We start from the raw sequence: 12,761 nt of genomic DNA on the forward strand, positions 1-12,761 counted from the left end.
GCGCCACCTGCAAAAAAACAAACAACAAGGGATGCTTCCAACTTTGCCAACAATACGACACCTCGAAAGAAACAGTTCCTTTAACCCAGTAGTCGCAGCTCACCTTGCCCGAGTCGCCTCCAGTACCAATGGCCCGCTTCGCTCCTTGCTTCGTACCTTCAAAATAAAAGAAAAAAAGAACCCTATCAGCTCGTCATAGAGCCACCGGCCACACATTCCCTCTGATTCCACTCACGGACCCACCTTCTTACGCTGCTCTGCTCGGCTCCCCTCCTCCGTCGCTCTGTGGCACGCAACTTGTCCCTCTGCATCTGAAAAAAAACCATATTGAACGAGTCACCAAGATGCACAGCAAGAGCTTAACAATTCCAGAGGTCTTGATTCCAGCTAGGAATACCATCTGGAGTCCAACTACAGCCTGCCATCTTAGAAAAAGAAAAGAAAGGGGGCAAACTTTAGGCCCATCACTTGCAAGACTTAACACCTTAGAGACTCAAATCTGCTTCATCACCCCTCAACAGCCCATGCCACACAGCTCCAATCGTCTCCGTAAAACACTATCGGCACAGCTGTCCGCAGAGCCCGCTGACGGCTACTAGAGCCAAGATTACTGTACAACCCTCGCCTAAAGAATTAAGGCAAATCAACATTTCACCCACAGACTCTTATTGCTGTTCCACCTACCCCTGACTCTACATCCCTGGGCAGAGCAGCTCCAAGCCAAACACACCCGTGCACAAACACACACAACACAGAACACTACCAACAAGGTGATTCAAAAAGAGAGAAAACTCTCAGCAATAAGAATGACTCCCGGACGGGAGTTGCCATCCGGCAAGATGACCTACAGCGTCCAAAACCACGAAGCGAGGAGGCTCTATGACAGCCCCAAAGAAGAAGAGGCAAAAGTAACGGCCCGTTACAAGATGGTACTGTCAAAACCAAGATGATGGATGCGTAAGAAGCCTGTCATCAAGACCTAGGAACATCAAGATCCAGGGAAGAACGCCCAGTCCAAGGCAACACACGGCTAGAGAGCGGAGCTGCCAAAGCAGCCCGGAAGAGCGCCACAAAAGAGAACCAGCGGGAACCTTCCGACACCCATCCACGCTTTAGAGCTCCGAGCGCAAGGAAAGAGGCACCCGATTGGCACGGTGCCGATGAGTAAGGGCATTCAAGACCCTAGGGACAGTTCCCGAAGCGCATGCCACGCTCCCTGAGCGCAAAGACTGATGATGGCATTGAGAGCCAAGGAAGATCTAAGGCACAGAAGACAGACTACACAAACTACACACCACCACAGACACAGGCTGGAACTGCCCTGCCCACGCAGGTCTCGTGCTGAAAAGCAACCCGCTCCCTTCGCCTGCGCAAAGGGGATGGCTTTGGGACAGCCCTCTCTCCTACAATAACTTTAAAACCCCTCCCTGCAATTCCCAGCTTCCTCCCTTCCTCCCAGCCTCTCCCCAGCCCTGGTCCCTCAACTTAGCTTTCAGAGGGCCGAGGGGCTGAATCCATCATCCAGAAAAATCACACAGGCTAACTGGGATATTCCTGCAGTTGCCAGGCTCCTCTTCGTCATCTGCAGGGAAAAACAAAACAAAACAACAAAAGCCCAAACCAAACCAGGAAAGGGAGTAAGCATCCCGTCGGCCAACGCCAACTACTTCCCCAACTCCCCCGCTCCTCACAAGCGCCACCGCATTACGCTTACATGCTCATTGAAGAGTCGGACGCTGCAGCCGTCGTCACTCGTGGTACTGAAGATACAGAGAGACACAAACGTGAAGAGTCACCAGCCCCACGCTCCTCCTCGCTAATCCACAGCTCACCTCAAACGCTCATCCCGCTCCAAAGGTGGCCCGCACAGCACCTCCAAAACAAAAGGGAAAAGCTTAACCGAGCGGCCACGTAATACTTCGCTATTCAACACCGACCCAGTCAACGACCGCCTCACCTTCTCGGACCGCTTGTCGGCATGCAGCTTTGCAGGAGACCTTATAGCAGACTTCACGGTACGTAAAGGGTACCTATAAGAAACCTGCAGAGGGACTTTTTATGAGGGTGTACATCAATAGGACAAGGTGGTAAAGGCTTTACTCCTAAAGAGGGTACACTCAGTTTAGGTGTTAGGAAGAAGTTTCTCACTATGGGTGGCGAGGCACTGGAACGGGTTGCCCAGAGAACCTGCAGATCCTCCCTCCCTGGAAGCATTCAAGACCAGGTCAGATGGGGCTTTGAGCAACCTGGTCTCGCGGAAGGTGTCCCTACCCATTGTTGGAGGGGGGGGGGGGTTGGAACCAGAGGATCTTTATGGTCCCTTCCAACCCAAACAATTCTATGATTCCATGACATCCAAATCCAACTGCAAAACTCATCTGAGAAAGCCTGGTGAACCCTCCTCCCTTTTCCCACCAGTCCCAAAACTTTAGAAACCCCTTTTTTTCTCCTCAACTGTCAGGAAAGGAACCCCACTGCTTCCTGACACCTCCTGCCCTCAATTTGCACCCCTCAACCCCCTTCAGTGGCTACTCCTCAGGAGCCGCTCTTCTGAGCCACATCCCAAATTCTGGGGGCACCTCCTAACCTACAACTCCCCAGAGACTCTGAGCTCTGCCACATGCCCACAAAATGAAGTTAAGTCCTAAGGTTTGTAATCTACAAGGGGCCTGCCACAAGCTGCAAAGGTTCTAGGGACAACATGGCATTCTGTGGGCAATGAGGAAAGGCGATGAGGCGTCCCAGACCCTGAAAGGCACTGTGCCTCACGGCCCTGATGCTTTCTTCAGAAATGCTAAAACTCCATATACAGATGCATACAAGACGCTCACCCTAACCCCTGCTAAACAATGTCACCATCAGTCCTGTTAAGAGAGGTATCGGCAACTTACACGGCATACAGCAGAACTGGTGAAAAAAACAAGGTTCTGTTTTGAATAAAATCAGGAATTCCAGGAAAACAGAACGCGTGAAAAATAAAAAAAAAAAAAACCACACAGACTATTAAACCATCTTTCTACCCCTGAACACTCAAAACAAAATTACTGACCTGAAAAAAAGGAGAGAAAAAAAAAAAAACAAACAAACTGCATACAAATGTTACTTTCTACTACACATGCTGCTGAACCTTGACTGGTCCTGAAGCTCTTACCTCAGGCAGACACCTCTTCCCAAAGGGCTGAGCCAGCTCAAAAGCTGCAAAGGACTCAAGGAAGAGCTGAGCACCAACACCAGAGAAACCCAGGAGCACAATGAGCTTCCTCAGCAGAGGCTGTGGCTCAAATACCCCGAGCCTCCGCCCACCACCCTTCCCACAATCACCTGGGAAAGGGGAAGGGCAAAGTTATAAAGTCAGCTGGAGGAGCAGCAGCACTGTTCTTACCTGCCTTAAATTTACTGCAAGCAAAGCCTTGAACAGAGAAAGTAATCCCTCCAGGAAATGACACTACTTGCTCCTGTACTACAGCTACACCTATTGCATCAGCAATGTGACCGGGTAGGTAATTAAACTTAATTTTTCTGGGGTGTAGATAGAAAACGATAGATGTCCTTCTAAACTATGTAAGAAACTAGCTCATTAAATGCAATGACGATGTTGTTATCAAAATTGATGTGCTTTAGTTTCCTATAAAAAAGCCAAAACGCTCTGGGGTTATGCTTCATTTCTAGCAAGACTGTGCATACCACCTAACTTCTACCAGAACTACCTTCTGGATAGGAATGAATCAAAAAACAGAATTAGATCCCTTAAGAATTCCATCTCCAAAATATCTCTGGTTGCGAAATAAATTATTTACTGTGAATAGGCAATGATTCAGAGTCACCCTGAGCGTGTCTCCAACTGACTCCCTTAACAGAGGTACAAGAGTCCCAAAGCGCAAAAGACACCAAAAAAACCATGGAAATACATGGGGGGGACCGGGCAGCAGCCATGCCCCACAAGGACAGGCCGGGGGGGCAACAACGCCCCCTGCAGTCACGCAGAAAAGGGTCAGCAGAAGCCATGCCCCCCACGGTTTACACGGCGGCAGCAGCCACAAATGACACCAAGAAAACATGGAACTTCAGGGATACATGGCCGGTGGGGGGAAGGGGGTGACGCCCCCACCAATCAGCATGGGAAAAAACTCGCATGGAAGGTGGGTTAGATGGATAGTTTGGGGTGGTAAGATATGTGCACAAGAACATGCACAGGCTGGGGGGGGGCATGCATGAGGTTTACCTTCACCAGGGGGTCCACCCAGGTAATGCACAGTAGGTAGACTCGTCTGGGATAATCTGCAACAGCAATTCCACTCTGGGTTCTTGACCCAACACCAGATAATCCACACTGCCTGCCCCATGGAGGGGGTGCTTCCCACAGGATGGGGCATCTGCTGAGCATCACCACACCCTTACGACAACACATCTGAAAAATTAAAATCACAAATTGTATTTCAGCATATTAAAAAAATAACACCAAATGAGTAGAGGAATTCCAGCAAAGGGAGAGGCTAGCAGGTGCCCTAATTAGGACTCAAGCTAAACAGGTCAGCTCACAATACAACACATCCTTTAGAAGGTAGACTGATGAAAACTGGTTTGCTGCTAGATAACTGTATAAGTGAGATTTGATAAATGATCATATATTAACATTATGGTTGAAACAGTAGACAAAGGGTAGCTGGGGACATAATTACAAAACTGTAGTCAAGTGATTAACTAGTAATTATTCATAAGTTTTGCAGTTCTTTGCTCTTATGACTAGATGTTCCTGTACGCTAGATGAGAACAATGTTTAAACTGACCACATGCGATTGAAACTGCGTTAAGCTTCAAGATCAAAGAACGAGGACAAGAATAAAGACTTTGAGGACAGCCAACAAGAACTTCAAATGGGTCGATGGTCGTAAAAGCAGCCCTTTGCCTCAAATGGATCCTTCATTGCGCATGATCGGATGTAGGCAGTACTATGATAATCAGTTATAATCATTTTTATGTATATGTATACTAAATCTGATTAATATGCAATTAGTTAGTCTATATAACCTGTTTGTGCTAAAGCTGTGGCATGCACGCTAGGTGGAACTGTTACCGAAAAGCTCGGAATGAAGAACTTATCAACACCAATTTAGTGTAGATAAGCAGACACTTCTTTATTGACGGCCGGGTGCGTGGGCGAGTCCTCTCACAAACCATGCACACCTGTCACAAAAACAATACACCTTATATTAAGACTTATTGATGCATATTCATTAGATTTCCAAGAAAAGTTATACATATTCATTAGACTTCCAGGAAATCATTAGCATATGTAAATGTCCTTTACGCAGGTGCAGTGAAGGTCTCTGGTGGTCCTCAGGAGTCCTCTGGTGGTCTTTCATAGTCTTCCTCACTCGTCCGCTTCTTGACCTCTCAGGTGTCTCCAAGCAGCAAACTGGTGTCCATAACGGTTTCCTTAGTTTTCAAAACAAACACTACAAGACTACCAATCTTTGTCAAAACTTCTGTGGTTAAATGATTTTGAACAATACTTATGGTTACACATTATACATTTTCTAAGCTCCTAAGTTCCTAAGGCTACATTTCAAACTTAACACTCCCATACTTATGCTTCACAATTTTCTACTTTTTAGTCAAACCAAACTCTTTTATAATCAGATTTTAATTTCTTTATCTTGTTATCTAAGTTCTAAATGTTCCTACCAGATGATTTTAGCCAATTTCTCCGGTCTTGGTACGGGGCTATACAGGGGATTTCACAGCAGACACTGGTTGGTGGTTAAATGTATAAAATACAACATACATATGATTTTGCTAAAATATTAAAATTAAATATAATTAATTCTAACTAATAATAAATCAATGACAAATCAGTAACAGAACTATCCCCCGTGCATCCAGCGCTGCAATAAAGAATGCCTGCTTTCTAAAACTCCAAAACAAGTCTTAGAGAGTTTCTTCGACCGGCTTTTCAGTATCAGAGAGGTGCAATTGCAACAAAATAAGTCCAAAGGGGGCTTACAGAGCTAAAAGTGTGCTGCAGGGAAAATCTAAGACCTTGGGAGACATTGTGACAGTAGCAGAGGGCTTCTGAGAGGGACAGGCAAAAGAAGGCTCGAGGCCATGATGAAGAAGTCCAGAAGGGATTTGAACAGACTACAGATGTCCTCAGGGGACTAGGGACTGAACAGAGGTATCCTAGCTAGCCTAGAGGACAACATGAGCATTCTGGAGATGAAAGATGGCATCAGGAAAGGTCCTCAGGGAGCGAGAAGGGTGCAAAGTGCACAACAGAGCCAAAAGAGGGCTGTGGGGCACAAGGATGGCCTCAGGAGGCATGATGATGGGAGAAGAAGGGTGCTGAGAGTGAAAGACAGAAGGCAGCTCTGGGACACAATGCAAAACTCAAGAAGGTGTCCCAGCAATGTACAGATGTCCTCAGGGGATGAGCGACTGAATGGAGACATCCAAGATAGCAGTGAATAAGGTAAGAGTGCTCTGGGGCACAATGAAAGCCTCAGAAGAGTTGTCTCTGAATAAGAAAGAAACAAAGCCTGCTACAGAACTCAAGGATAGTGATTGAACAGAAGGATGCTCGCAGGAAGCATGGTGACAGAAATAGTGGGGTGCTGAGGTAGACAGAGACACAGAAGAAGGCTCGAGGGCACAAAGATACTCGGGAGGAGATTTGAACACGGTAATCATGAGGGAGACTGACCCACTGGAGGCAAGCGAGATGGAAGAGAGGACAAAAAGACTGCTCTGAGGAAGAGGTGATGTTCTGACAAACCAAGAGGGGTGCAAATTACACCCCAGAGATAAAAGCGTGCCGAGGAGACCCTCTAAAGCCTGAGGATGAACCAAGAAAAGAGCCCCCCAAAAAATAAAAGTAGACATAGAAAGAAAATTTTAAAAAACCAAAAGAGTACAAGGCACAGGAGAAAAATTTAAAAATAGGGACAGAAAACTAGATAAAAGTAGACATAGAAAAGAAATTCAAGAAGGAAGGCATTAAAGGAGGAAAAAAATATAAAAATAGGGAGTAAAAAAAAAGTAAATGGAGACATAAAGAAAATTCTAAAATTGACAACCTACCCAACTGTTGTGGTTTAACCCCAGCCAGCAACTAAGCAGCTGCTCGCTCACTCCCACCACCACCCAGTGGGTTAGGGGAGAGAATCAAGGAAAAAAAAAAAAAAAAACAGTAAAACTTGTGGGTTGATATAAAGACAGTTTAATAGGACAGAAATAAAGATAATAATAAAATAATTGGAGATAATAATATACAAAACATAATACTTGGAGATAATATACAAAACAAGTGATGTGCAATGCAATTGCTCACCGCTCGCCTACCGATGCCCAGTTAGTTCCCAAGCAGTGATCAGCACCCCCTGCTCCCCACCCCCAGCCAACTCCCCCCAGTTTATATACTGTGCATGACATCATAAGGTATGGAATATCCCTTTGGCCAGTTTAGGTCAGCTGTCCTGGCTGTGTCCCCTCCCAACTTCTTGTGCCCCTCCAGCCTTCTTGCTGGCTGGGCATGAGAAGCTGAAAAATACTTGACTTGTTTTAAGTACTACTTAGCAACAACTGAAAACACCAGTGTGTTATCAACATTCTTCTCATACGAAATCCAAAACATAACACTATACCAGCTACTAGAAAGAAAATTAACTCTATCCCAGCCAAAATCAGGACAACAACAGACAAGAAAGAATTAAAAAGTAGGGACAGGAGGTAGATAAAAGCAGATGTAGGAAAAAAAAATTAAAAAGCAACAAGATTAAGAAAATAAAGGAAAAAAATAAAAAACAGGAACATCAAACTAAATAAACAAAATTTAAAAAGTGACAGCATTTTAAAATTACATAGCACAGACTAGAATAAAATATAAAGACAGTGAACTGGATAAAAGTAGATAAAAAAATAAAAGCAACAGGACACAGGAAATAAAAAAAAATAGGGTTAGACATCTTGATAAAAGTAGACATAGAAAATTTTAAAAGTCATAACGTAGAGAACAGATAGGAAAAAAGGAAACAATAGAAACAGAAAAATACATAAAAGTGAACAAAGAAACAAAATTCAAAAGCGAAGGCATTAAGAGAGGAAAAAATTTTAAAATAGCAAAAACCCCTAAATAGACGGTGTGAGAGGCTGAAAGAGTTAGTGTCTCAAACATCATGGTGGGGCAAGTTCTGCTTAACAAACTCTGCATAACAAGGAACCCTGCTTAGCAAGGAACCACAGGTGAAAAGAAGCAGATCAGCACCCATCAGCAACTGGAGAGGGAGAACATGCCAGAGGGTGCACAGCTCCCTGTTCTGATAATGCTGTTCTGATATGCCGAGCAGGGCAATTCACCCTGCTGTTTTGATATGCTGAGCAGGACAGCTCACCATGCAGGACAAAAAGATCATGTCTGCAGGGAAGGGGAAGTTACCCCCCAAAGAACCCCCAAGTCCCAAAGGCTCACACACCGCTCATGACACCTAATTAACCTAATAAATTCGAGTGCCTGCCCGAAGAAGGAGCAAGGACAATAAAAGGACACAAACTGAAGCCCCAGGTGTGCAAGCCCACAGGGACTGGACCCCTCAGCTGACTGAACCAATGCTGGACCCAGGACTGGTGAAATCTCTCTCTTCTCTCTCTGTCTTGTTTCTCTCTTTCTTTTTCCTTTTCTGTAATCCCTACATCTTGTCCCTGTAAACATAAACCATTGACCAAGTTTGGGACTAGGAGTGAATCCAGCTGCCCCTAGGCTCCTCTGTGAGAAGGAGACTAGAAAGCCAAGGGGTCTGCTCTGAACCTCGTGACTCAGCCGGAGGGCTCTCCTTGTGTTCCCTGAACTGATCCAAAAATAAGCAAGGCCTGTAGTATATGTTTGGTGATGTAGGGTTAGCACAGGTTACACAGTTTACTGATGTAGTTTCATGCCAATTTTTGTGGTGAGCTAATAAAGTTGAGTTTTGTGAGTTAAAGGATCCCTGGTGTTGTTTCACTTTAATCCTGACCTGGGAATCGGCAAACCCGAGTTGTCATTCTGAGAAACTGAGACGTGACAGATGAAGACATAGAAAGAAAATTTTAAAAGCAACTGGGTACGGGACATACTAGAATGGATTAAAAAATAAAGACAGCAAACTGGCTAAAAATAGACGAGGAAAGAAAATTTAAAAGAGATGGGGTACAGGACAGAGGAAAATTTAAAAAAGGGAGTGACATCTTGATAAAAGTAGACATAGAACGGAAATTTTAAAAGCGACAAGATACAGTAAACAGGAAAAATTAAAAATAGGGACAGAAAACAAGATAAAAGTACACCTCGAAAAAAAGATTTGAAAAGTAAAGGAATTATGAGAGAAAAAATTAAAAAATAGGGACAGTGAACTACATAAAAGTAGACATAGAAAATTTTAAAACCAATGCAGTTCATGACAGACAGGAAAGAATTAAAAAATAGAAACAGTTGCTGGATAAAAGATGACATAGAAAGACCATATTAAAAGCACAGCATTAAGGAAATAAAGGAAAAAAAATAGGGACAGCGAACTAAAACAGAGACATAGAAAAGAAATTTTAAAAGCAATGGAGTGTAAGACAAAGGAAAAAATTAAAAAATATTGATAGGCTGAAAAAGAGAGAGATACATAGAAAGTAAATTTTACAAGTGATGTGGTATAGGACAGACAGGAAAGAATTAAAAACCAGTAATATGCAGCATCATAAAAGTAGACATAGAAGGAAAATTTAAAAGTGATGGGGTACAGGACAGGAAAGAATTAAAAAATAGGGACAGAACTAGTTAACAGAGATAGAAAATTTTTAAAAGTGACAGAATAAGGAAAAATGGAAAAGAATGAAAAATAGGGACAGCGAAGTAAAGAAATGAAGATGTAGAAACGAAATCTAAAAAGCAACAGGCTACAGGACAGACAAGAAAGTATTAAACAATAGTGACAGCAAACTAAATAGAGAAATAGAAAGGAAATTTAAAAGTGATGGAGTGCAAGACAGGAAAAATTAAAAAACAAAGTGAACTGGATAAAAGGTGACACAGAAAGAAAATTTTAACAGTGACAGCATTAAAAAAAGGCTAGAAAAAAAAAAAAAATAAGGATAGGGTGAATAATAGAGAGACACAGAGAAAGAAAATGTAAGAAGTGGCAGGGTACACGACAGCCAGGAAAGAATCAAAAAGCTGTGATAAAAGTAGACACAGAAGGAAAATTTAAAAAATGATGGCATACAGGACAGGAAAAAAATTTAAAAATAGGGAGAGAAAAATAGATAAATAGAGATATGGAAGGAAAATTTAAAAAACAATGGGGTGCAAGACAGAGATGAAAAAAACTAAAAATATATAGACAGTGAACTGTATAAAACTAGCCATAGAAAGAAACTTTAAAAAGCAACTGCTTACAGGAAAGAATTAAAAAATAGGAACAGCAAACAAATAAACAGACAGACACAGAAAGAAAATTTTAAAAGTGAGATGGTACAGGACAGAGGATAAAATTAAAAAACAAAGACAGTGAATAGGTTAAAGTAGGCATAGAAAACAAATCTGAAAAAAGGGACAGGTGTCATGGTTTAACCCCAGCTGGCAACTAAGCACCACCCAGCCACTTGCTCACTGCCCCCCTGCAGCAGGATGGGGGAGAAAAATCAGAAAAAAAGTAAAACTCACAGGTTGAGATAAAGACAGTTTAATAGGTAAAGCAGAAGCCACGCACACAAGCAAAGCAAGACAAGGAATTCATTTCCCACTTCCCATCAGCAGGCAGGTGTTCAGCCATCTCCAGGAAAGGAGGGCTCCATCATGTTTAACGGTTATGTGGGAAGACAAATGCCATCACTCTGAATGTCCCCCCTTCCTTCTCCTTCCCCCAGCGTTATATGCTGAGCATGACATCATATCGTCTGGAACAGCCCTTGGGTCAGTTGGGGTCAGCTGTCCCAGCTGTGTCCCCTCCCAGCTCCTTGTTCAGCCCCAGCCTGTTCAGAAATAGTCCAGATCTGCTATTGTCTCACCAGACCGGTGTCATTTTTTTGGTTTTAATCATCATAACTCAAATTTTATTTACTCACGCATTTGTGAGGAAACTAATTAACTTTTAGACACTGCCTCTCCTTTTTTTGGGGGGGTGGCGGGGAGGTGGAAACGTGTTAGAGACTGAAAAACATTACGATTCAGAGCTCCCAACCATGACGGAGTGCTGGAGAAATCAATGAAAGCAAAGACCAACAGCAGCAACATCAACTGAAAGTTGGCTTTAATTCCGGTCACGTACTTAAGCGACTCTCCAAGTCTATGCCTCGGTCCTATGAACGACTGACTAGTCCTTTTTTGGAAGGACAAACTTTTTTACTTAAAAGTCCTAGACTGAAGACTCCGCTGAACGGAATGGGGATTGTGCCACGGGACAACATGCCATCGACACTCTTAATGGGGAAGAAGAAAAAAAAAAAAAAAAAATCAAATAAAAATCAAGTTTAAGTACCAGTTTCCATCACGTTTCACTCATGACATTTCTACTGGCATCTAGGTGCTCAAAAATGAACTACAGGGACACCACATATTCCTAAAAATTCAGTTACACATAAAAAAGTAAAAGGCTGTTTCCAACTTGCCCATAAAATCCGTATGAACAGAGCGAAGAGAAACACTCGACCCTAAAGAAGCTAACAGGCAGCTCTGAATTTACCAGACACGAAATTTCGTTCTTTCACCTGAAGCAAAAACGTATCAAGGGACCAGTGCAAGAACAGGGCACGATCTGTTAACAGCAATTTTTCCATCAGCTTTTCTGCACTAGCAGCAAATTTGCCTTTTCTGTGGGTTTAACGTGGAGCATCCGTAGTGCCCTCGAACTCGCAAGTGTTTCTCTCCGCTCCCCCAGCCCGATACGTGCGATTACCTGAGCAGCAAGCGGAATTACCCACGCGGGATTTTCTTCGTGTGACGCGGAAGGTGACGCTGGGAAAAGAGGAGACAAAGAAATGAACCTGCTTGTCGCACCCAGCCAACGGTGAAAAGACAGGGGAGGATTCTGCCGGAAGGGCTCGCCGCACCCCAGGAGCTCCCACCGGCCCGTTTCTCTCCCCTTTGCCCGGTACCGAGGGGACGACGACACCTCGCCCGCGCCCCCTCACAGGGGGGCTGCCCCAGGAGAGCCGGGGGACCCCCACCTCGCTTCTGCCCGCGGGAACGGACCGGGCGAGACCCTCCACGCAGAGAGAGGAGCGTGGCGCGGGATTGCATCCCCGAGGGAAGAGGCCGGGCTCCCCGCCGGCAGAAGGACGGCTCGCCTCCCTGCTGCTCGGAGCTGCTTGCTGCGGACAGCCCTGCCTGCGCCCGGCCGCCCTTCGGCCGTGCTGGGAGCGCGGTCCGGCCGACGGACGCTCCAGCTAATCGCGGCTCCTGCTCGTTACAGCCGCAGGTACTTTCGCCTCTGGCTAATGCACGCTCCAGACAGCGGACACCCCACCTCGTTCCAGCTCCCGCTTGCTACAGTTCTGGCTCGCTGAAGCCCCAGCTCCGCGCTGAAGCTCCGGCTGATTTCAGCTGCTTCTCCTTACAAGCTCCAGCTACGTGCAACGGTCTGGCCTTTCCACAAGGTTGTATATCAACTGCTGTCAAAACTGGAGCATTGGGATTAAACATCAGAGTTACACGCCGTATAAATAGTCGTTAGTTCGGGCGATTAATTACTGAACAACTATTCTGAGCAGCGCAGAAAGAAGAGCTGGACTCAAAGAGGGCACGT

General features: G+C 44.7%; 1 long non-coding RNA gene across 1 annotated transcript; it reads right to left on the reverse strand.

The window, feature by feature from the left end:
* Nucleotides 1–11,144: 11,144 nt before the first annotated feature.
* On the reverse strand, nucleotides 11,145–11,724 carry LOC121233131. Its single transcript, XR_005931931.1, has 2 exons — nucleotides 11,667–11,724; nucleotides 11,145–11,436 (listed from the first exon to the last, which is right to left on the reverse strand). It is a non-coding gene; the product is annotated as an uncharacterized LOC121233131 (long non-coding RNA).
* Between the last annotated feature and the right edge of the window lie 1,037 nt (nucleotides 11,725–12,761).

The sequence above is a fragment of the Aquila chrysaetos genome, unplaced genomic scaffold, assembly GCF_900496995.4.
Source record: "Aquila chrysaetos chrysaetos unplaced genomic scaffold, bAquChr1.4, whole genome shotgun sequence".
NCBI classification, from domain to species: Eukaryota; Metazoa; Chordata; class Aves; order Accipitriformes; family Accipitridae; genus Aquila; species Aquila chrysaetos.